Source organism: Schistocerca cancellata, chromosome 5, assembly GCF_023864275.1.
Source record: "Schistocerca cancellata isolate TAMUIC-IGC-003103 chromosome 5, iqSchCanc2.1, whole genome shotgun sequence".
In the NCBI taxonomy this organism is placed as follows: domain Eukaryota; kingdom Metazoa; phylum Arthropoda; class Insecta; order Orthoptera; family Acrididae; genus Schistocerca; species Schistocerca cancellata.
In genome coordinates this window covers 705,659,249-705,668,241 of record NC_064630.1, presented here as the reverse complement: position 1 = coordinate 705,668,241, position 8,993 = coordinate 705,659,249, and positions in this window count along the sequence as shown.

Sequence of the window (8,993 nt, the reverse complement as noted above, 5' to 3'; positions counted from 1 at the left end):
TGTATAGTTTGCAAGGTACGTTAAGGTGTGTGGCAGAGGATACTTCCAGTTCTCGATTATTTCCATCCATTTGTGCTCTATTTGCGTCCTCTGCAGTGGAAGAATGATTGCCGGTAAACACCCGTATTAGCTATGGCATCTCTGACTTTCTCGTTGCCATGACTCTGTGAGACATTTTTGCGAGAAAACAATTTATTGTACATATAATTACGTAGGCCAGAGTCGCTTAACATAACAGTTTTCTGGACACAATGGCGCGCCATTCTGTAAAATAACAATCACTAGATAAAAGGAAGCTTAGGCTACGGCTACAATGGCTTTCTTCTGGGTCTAACGGCGCAATTTATTTTCCGGGGTCCGTTGTATTTCGTCATGACTCTTCTACTGAACATGACATTACGTCAGAATTTTGAAATCGACGGTTTTATTTGCTTCCTGGTACGGAAGGAGTAAGAAATTGTAATTGATTTCCTGTGGTAGAGGGAGTGGCGATATATTTTTTATTACGTTTCGTGCCACGATTGGTGGTCAGCTGCGAATAGGGTCACGCTTAGAAGTTGCCCGTCTCTCTTGGAACGCACACTCTCGGTGTTTCTCCAGTAAACTTCTCCGACATACGTATCGCCTCTCTTGTAGCGTCTGCAACTAGATAAAGGGGTGATCAAAAAGTTTGGCTTTGAAGGCGTTGCTGCAGCGTTTGTACAACCCAGAGAGACTGCGATTGGGTATATAAGCAGCCACAAGGAGAAAACTGCGACGAGGTGTGCTGCTGCTTCATGATAACGCACGTCCCCATATCGCAAACGTCGTAGCGCAGAAGTTACACCAACTTAAATGGTAAACGCTCGAGCACTCGCCCTACACAGAAAAGCCACAGAAACAAGTACACCTGCCTAATACTGTGTATGGCCCCAGCGAGCACGTGGAAGTACCACGACTCGACGTGGCATAGACTCGACTCATGTCTGAAGTAGTGCTGGAAGAAACTGACACCATGAATCCTGCAGGGCAGTCCATAAATTCGTAAGAGTACGAGGGGGTGGAGATCTCTTCTGAACAGCACGTTGCAGGGCATCCGAAATATGCTCAATAACGTTCATGTCTGGGGAGTTTGCTGCCCAGTGGTAGTGTTTAAACTGAGGAAAGAGTTTCTGGAGCCACACTGTAACAATTCTGGACGTGTGGGATGTTGCATTGTCCGTCTGGAATTTCCGAAGTCCTTCGGAATACATAATGGATAAGAATCCTTGCAGGTGACCAGACAGTATGCTTACGTATGTGTCGCCTGTCAGATTCGTTTCTAGATGTATCATGAGTCGCATATCACTCCAACTACACACTTTCCACACCATTACAGAGCCCGCACCGGGTTGAACCGTACTCTACTGACCTGCAGGGTCCATGGATTCATGAGGTTGTTTCCATACCCTTACACGTCCATCCGCTCGATACAGTCTGAAACGAGACTCGTCAGACCAGGCGACATGTTTCCAGTCATTAATAGTCGTATGTCGGTGTTGACGGGCCCAGGAGGGTCGTAAAGCTTTTATCGTGCAGTCATCAAGGGTACACGAGAGGGCCTTCGGCTCCGAAAGCCCACATCAACGATGCTTCGTTGAATGATTCGCACGCTGACACTTTTCGATGGCCCGGCACTGAAATCTGCAGCAATTTTCGCAATCGCTGCACTTCTGTCACGTTGTACGATTCTCTGAAGTCGTCGTTGGCCCTCTTCTTGCAGAATCTTTTTCCGGCCCCAGCTATGTCGAAGATTCGATGTTTTACCCATATTCCTGATATTCACGGTACACTCGTGAAATGGTCGTACGGGAATATCCCCACTTCATTGCTACCTCGGAGATGTGTCCGAACGCTCGTGCGCCGACGCTCAAACTTACTTAAATCTTGATGATACAATGGCATTGTAGCAGCAGTAACAGATCTAACAACTGTGCCAGGCACTGGTTGTCTTATATATGCGTTACCGCCCACAGCGCCGTATTCTGCGTCTTTATACACTACTGGCCATTAAAATTGCTACACCAAGAAGAAATTCAGATGATAAACGGGTATTCATTGGACAAATATATTATACTAGAACTGACATGTGATTCAATTTTCACGCAGTGTGGGTGCATAGATCCTAAGAAATCACTACCCAGAACAACCACCTCTGGCCGTAATAACGGCCTTGCTACGCCTGGCCATGGAGTCAATCAGAGATTGGATGGCGTTACAGGTACAGCTGCCCATGCAGCTTCAACACGATACCATAGTTCATCAAAAGTAGTGACTGGCGTATTGTGACGAGCCACTTGTTCGGCCACCATCGACCAGACGTTTTCAATTGGTGAGAGATCCGGAGAATGTGCTGGCCAGGCCAGCAGTCGAACATTTTCTGGATCCAGAAAGGCCCGTACAGGACCTGCAACATGCGGTCGTGCATTATTCTGCTGAAATGTAGGGTTTCGCAGGGATCGAATGAAGGGTAGAGCCACGGGTCTTAACACTTCTGAAATGTAACGTCCACTGTTCGAAGTGCCGTCAATGCGAACAAGAGGTGACTGAGACGTGTAACCAATGGCATCCAATACCATCACGCCACGTGATACGCCAGTATGGCGATGACGAATTCGCGCTTCCAATGTGCGTTCACCGCGATGTCGCCAAACACGGATGCGACCATCATGATGCTGAACCTGGATTCATCCGGAAAAATGACGTTTTGCCATTCGTGCACCGACGTTCGTCGTTGAGTACATCATCGCAGGCGCTCCTGTCTATGATGCAGCGTAAAGGATAACCGGAACCATGTTCTCCGAGATGATAGTCCATGCTGCAGCAAACGTCGTCGAACTGTTCGTGCAGATGGTTGTTGTCTTGCAAACGTCCCCATCTGTTGACTCAGGGATCGAGACGTGGCTGCACGATCCGTTACAGTCATGCGGATAAGATGCCTGTCATCTCGACTGCTAGTGATACCAGGCCGTAGGGATCCAGCATGGCGTTCCGTATTACCCTCTTGAACCCACCGATTCCATATTCTGCTAACAGTCATTCGTTCTCGACCAACGAGAGCAGCAATGTCGTGATACGATAAACCGCAATCGCGATAGGCTACACTCCGACCTTTATCAAAGTCGGAAACGTGATGGTAAGCATTTCTCCTCCTTACACGAGGCATCACAACAACGTTTCACTAAGCAACGCCTGTCAACTGCTGTTTGTGTATGAGAAATCGGTTGGAAACTTTCCTCATGTCAGCACGTTGTAGGTGTCGCCACCGGTGCCAACCTCGTGTGAATGCTCTGAAAAACTAATCATTTACGTATCACAGCATTTTCTTCCTGTCGGTTAAATTTCGCGTTTGTAGCACGTCATCTTCGTGGTGTAGCAATTTTAATGGCTAGTAGTGTAGCAAGAAACTTTTGGATCCCTGGCACGCAGAATCAATGATGTACCTCGTTCCAAAGACGAACAAACAAGCTATTAAGCAGGTGGTCGTAATGTTTTGCCTCACCAGTGTAAGTATTAGTACTCCTTAGCTTAAAGTTGCCACACTTCTACTATATGGCTTGCTGATGAGTTGCGGTGAATGGTCAACAGTCCGCAGCTCGTGGTCGTGCGGTAGCGTTCTCGCTTCCCACGCCCGGGTTCCCGGGTTCGATTCCCGGCGGGGTCAGGAATTTTCTCTGCCTCGTGATGACTGGGTGTTGTGTGCTGTCCTTAGGTTAGTTAGGTTTAAGTAGTTCTAAGTTCTAGGGGACTGATGACCATAGATGTTAAGTCCCATAGTGTTCAGAGCCATTTGAACCATTTGAGCCAATGGTCAACAGAAAAACAGACGTGCGGCCTTGAGCTATTGGCGGTAACGGCTGTTTTGGGGAAACGCAGTGTTCGTTTATTGAGCAGATAACGGCTTAGGAGTCCATGTGAGCTTACGAGAGAGCGCTGGGCTTCTGCCTCACCGAACTCAGCCGTGCCAACGAACAGGTCAGGCGGAACTGATGTCGTATCCCAGGGAGTAGGAGCCAGCTATTTTTCGGCATTTTGCAAGTCTTATTTTTATTTCAACTTCGGCGCCAGATACTCTGCTTGTCGCCACAGTCGTCAACTAACGTGAGGGAAGGAAATCGTGTTCACCGCCTGCCTGTGAACACCGTAAAATTTGTTCTGGGTGTTACCGTATTCTAAGTGTTAGTGTGCCATACTTTCTGACGCTGAGATTGAGGGCTAACCTAGTATTTACCTAAACGAGCGTGGAAACCCACGGCATAGAGCCTAATCCGCCAGGTGGATTTGATCCAGCTCTGGCTCACCTTCCTGGCCCAGAATCTTGTACAGTGCGCGTTAAACTGTACGAGCAGATTAGTCGTACGTCCGCGACTGCCAGTGGGGAAACAGGGCTCCACTAGCTTGTCGACCATTCTCCGTGTGCTACCAATTATCAGCAAGCGTGTAATGGACGAATAGTCTCCCATAAATCCCCTCCCTGTGTTCTTCGAACGACCAGTTCTGTTTTAGGGCCAATAAAAACTTAGATAATTGACGTCGGGGGTTTTATGACACCGGTAGAAACGCAATATATTCAAATACCCACTTGAAGCAAAAATATCCTACGCCAGGTGGTGAAGGCCTCTGTAACACGGCATAAATGTAGGTACTTTCAGCGTTTAAAGCTTTTTATACGATTACGCCGCAGTGCACCTAGGCTGACTTCAATATAAATGATATTGCCCATGGATCTCTAAGTATGTACCGGTATAGGAGTGAGTGCGGAATGGGGTAAGTGTGACTGTTACGTAGCACACAGAAATAAATGTGTCGTGATAATATGCGAAGACTACTCCCATAAAATGTAGTAATCAAGCCCTGAAACCTTCAAGCAACGGAAAATGTATAATCCTCGTGCCCCACGAAAACAATCTGGAGAGGCTATCTTATTCGTAATCTTTATAGCAAATCGTCTCTCTCTCTCTCTCTCTCTCTCTCTCTCTCTCTCTCTCACACACACACACACACACACACACACATACACACACACACACAAGTGCTTTCATAATTTTGCGCAACGAAAAAGAAATTTGCTTTCATAGCGTTTACTTGAATATTGCACAGTGAGTACACAAAAGGAAACAATTTTACAACTGATCATGAATACCCAAATCCACATGTATAAGATTTAGATCTACGACAAGCAATAGGAACATCATATTCTCATATCACAAAAGGGATAACATCATTGCATTAGCAACACGACGAAATGTTCTGCGAAGAGTTGTGGATGTCCAACTACTTAGCACCTAGTGGTAGTTTCACTGTTCCTTCTACCTCTGTCCGTAGATGTTCGTGACAGTAGCACGTAAACGCCATTTTCGAGATGATCCATCACAGGCTCTGCGTAATAATTATCTGCCCTTTGTCAGAATCGCTTATCTCATTAGAGATCCACATTTGCAGCCCATATCTTCGCTAGGGTGATACCCCGTCCATCCGCTTACATACTTTTGCTACCACGTCACGTGCCCGCAACGCCACTAGGTGGCATCCATCGTCACGGTGGACAGTGGTCATAATGTTTTGGCTTATCAGTGAATTTACTAAAAAAATTACGAAAATATAAATAACTTTTTTAAAAACACTAACGGGTAGAAGAATGATTGAAAAGTGTTTAATAGAAAGAAACTGTATAATAATGAAGCTGAACTTAAAGTCCTTTCATTCAGAAGATTCATTTACGCTAACGATAACATTTATATGTAGTACGAGACAGACTTGAGTAGGCGCCATTTTTCCATTCTAAAATTCTTTTTCATGGATGAATACTTGTCTTTCATTGGTTTTCTTCTCAGCTTTTGGTACAGACTCAGAGAAGACACAGTTCAGAGCAATATAAACGTGTTTATACCGTTTTAAAGATACTAACATAAATGCAAATTTTACTGTGAGCCGATTCAAACCAAGACTTAAAACGAAAATGAAAACACATGTCTTTGTGGTTCTTCAAAGCGCAGAGGATTGGTATGCTCAAAACACAAAGAAAGAAAAGTGCATTTCCCTCATAAATATAATTTTCTATAAGGCAGTCATCGAACTGTGCGAGCAATAAATACTCTGGCATGATACTCATCAAAAACGCGTCTTCCACTTCTCCGTGTTTCAAGTTGTTACAGAGAAGCAGTAATGAAGCGACTTCTTTTATTTATGCTCCGTTTCGTTTCTTTTTGCTGTATTTATAACGAATTCGGCCTGTCTCTGCTACTGAAAATGGTCCATGAGTGTCATTTCAAATGCACCTAGGAAACATAATCTATAATGTAACGCACACTGTGGTCTAGTGGCTAGCGTTGCTACGTCTGGATCACGGGGTCTCGGATTTGAGTCTCGGCGGGGTTGGGGATTTTGTCTGTCAGGGGACTGGGTGTTTGTGTTGTCCTCATCATTCCACCATCATTCGTGAAAGTGGCTAGAATGGACTATGTACAGCTGAAGACCGCGTAGTTGAGCGCACCACAAAGCAAACATCATCAACACTATAACGCACTACATTCTACACATTGATCACATGCTTTGCACTCAACTAAATGAATATGAAAGTTGTAGGAGGGGAATGTTGTAGTGGGAATTGAGTAAGAATGCGTGGTAAGACATAACGTGTAATTAACATGTAAGAGCTTAATTCTAAATATACTGGGGGTGACAGCAAGAAATTTTAACATCAGGTAGAAAGAATATGTAATGGCACTGAAGAATGAATGTACCCATTCTAAGTATGCTGAAAGTCTAATCGCATTGGGACAGAAACAGACATGACAGTCTTATGCCATGAAAAGAAGGGGAATGTCCACTCTGAAGGAAGAACATTTCATACAGAAGGCCATAAACAGAAATATAAATATTCTCAGTGAACAAGAACATTACTGAGAATATTTATATTTCTGTTTATGGCCTTCTGTATGAAATGTTCTTCTTTCAGAGTGGACATTCCCCTTCTTCTCATGGCATAAGACTGTCATGTCTGTTTCTGTCCCAATGCGATGGTTATTTTCTTTTATTAGACTTTCAGCATACTTAGAATGGGTACATTCATTCTTCAGTGCCATTTCATATTCTTTCTACCTGATGTTAAAATTACTTGCTGTCACCCCCAGTATATTTCGAATTAAATCTCTTACATGTTAATTGATATATTCCCGAACGATTTTATTTATCATCTCTTCTCTAACACTTTTAGTTTTTTTTTACATTGCACTAGTTGTGTTGAAGAATATATTAGGAAATTTGAACATCAGGCACAAAGAACATTAACGTGACCACCCATCAAAAGTTTGTATAATCATCTTTTGCAGCGTGAGAGGTGTAGGAAAAAATCAATGAGTTTCTAGAAGGTAACGACGGAAAATGGCGATTCCAGGCTGTGGCCAGCTGCGTTGGATTTCTCAACGCGAACAGCCCGTTCAACAGGCTCCCACATATTTTCGATAAGGCTTAAATCCTGGAGTATGGTGGCCAGGCAAGCACGGTAATCTCATCTTGACGCTCTGTGAACCACGCACGTACACTGCGATCTGTGTGACACGTCGATTTATCCAGCTGGTTGATACCATCGTGCTAAGGAAAAACAAATTGCATATAGGGCTGGACATGGGCCCCAAGGATAGATTCATACACGTGTTGACCTATTGTACCTTCCAGAATGACGAGATTACCGAGGGAGTGCCACAAAACATTACCTAAACAGTAACGCCCCCTCCTCCATTCTTGATCATTCCGACGATTATTGCTGCGTGTCTGTTTTCAGTCCGATGAAGCATAAAACATGATTTATCTGGATTTGACGGCCAGTTGCGCTATTGGTTTGCGAATTCCAACCTTTTTCGCCTTGAACAGCAGTCAGCATGGGTGCATGAACCAATGAGACCTGCTCAGAAGGCCCTTACGCATCAACGTTCGCTGGACGGTCGTTGAGGAGTCACGATTGGTAGCCCGTTGGTTCATGTGGGTGGTAAGTTGCTGAAAAGTTGCATTTTGTGTTCGCCCATACACATCTGTTCAGCGGTCATTAACCCCTGTCGTCTATTATGGCCCGTGGTGCAGCACAGTTGTCTGAGCTACGGTTTTGGATAGAATGACTTTGCCGTGCATGGTGTAACTGAACAGCCACAACATTTTGACCACCTACCTAATAACCAGTATGTCCACCTTTGGTGCGGATAACAGCGGCGACACGAATCGTGGCATGGGAGTAATGAGGCCTTGGTAGGGCGCTGGAAGGAGTTGGCATCACATATGCACACACAGGTCACCTAATTACTGTAAATTCCGGAGACAGGGGCGATGAGCTCTGACACCACTTTCAATCACATCAATGACGTATTCAATTGGATTCAGATCAGGTGAGTTGGTGAGCAGCACATCAACTGGAACTCGCCACTGTGTTCCTCGAACCACTACATCACACTCCTGACCTTGCGACATGCCGCATTATTTTGCTGAAAAATGTCACTACCGTCAGGAAACATGATCGCCATGAAGGAGTGTACGTGGTCTGAAACCAATGTATGATAATCCTTGGTCGTCATGGTCCCTTGCACGAGCTCCACTGGACCCAAGGATGCCTGCGTGAAATTTCCCCAGAGCGTAATGGAGCCGCTGACAGCTTGTCTGCATCCTGCAGTGTAGTTGTCAAGGAGCTGTTCCCATGGAAGACGACGGATTTATGCCCTCCCATCGCCATGATGAAGGTATGAGGATGCATTAGTCCATGCAACGCTCTGACACTGCGCCGAGGTCCAGGACGGTGGTCATGTGCCGCATTTCAGTTGTAGTTGCCGATGTCGTGGGGTTAACATTGGCACATGCAAGTGTAGTCGGCTGCGGAGGCCCATCGTTATGAGATTTCGGTGCACTATGTCTTCGCACTTGTACTCTGGCCAGAATTAAAGTCTTATGTTAGTTCCACTAAGTTAGCCGCCTGTCCTGTTTTACCAGTC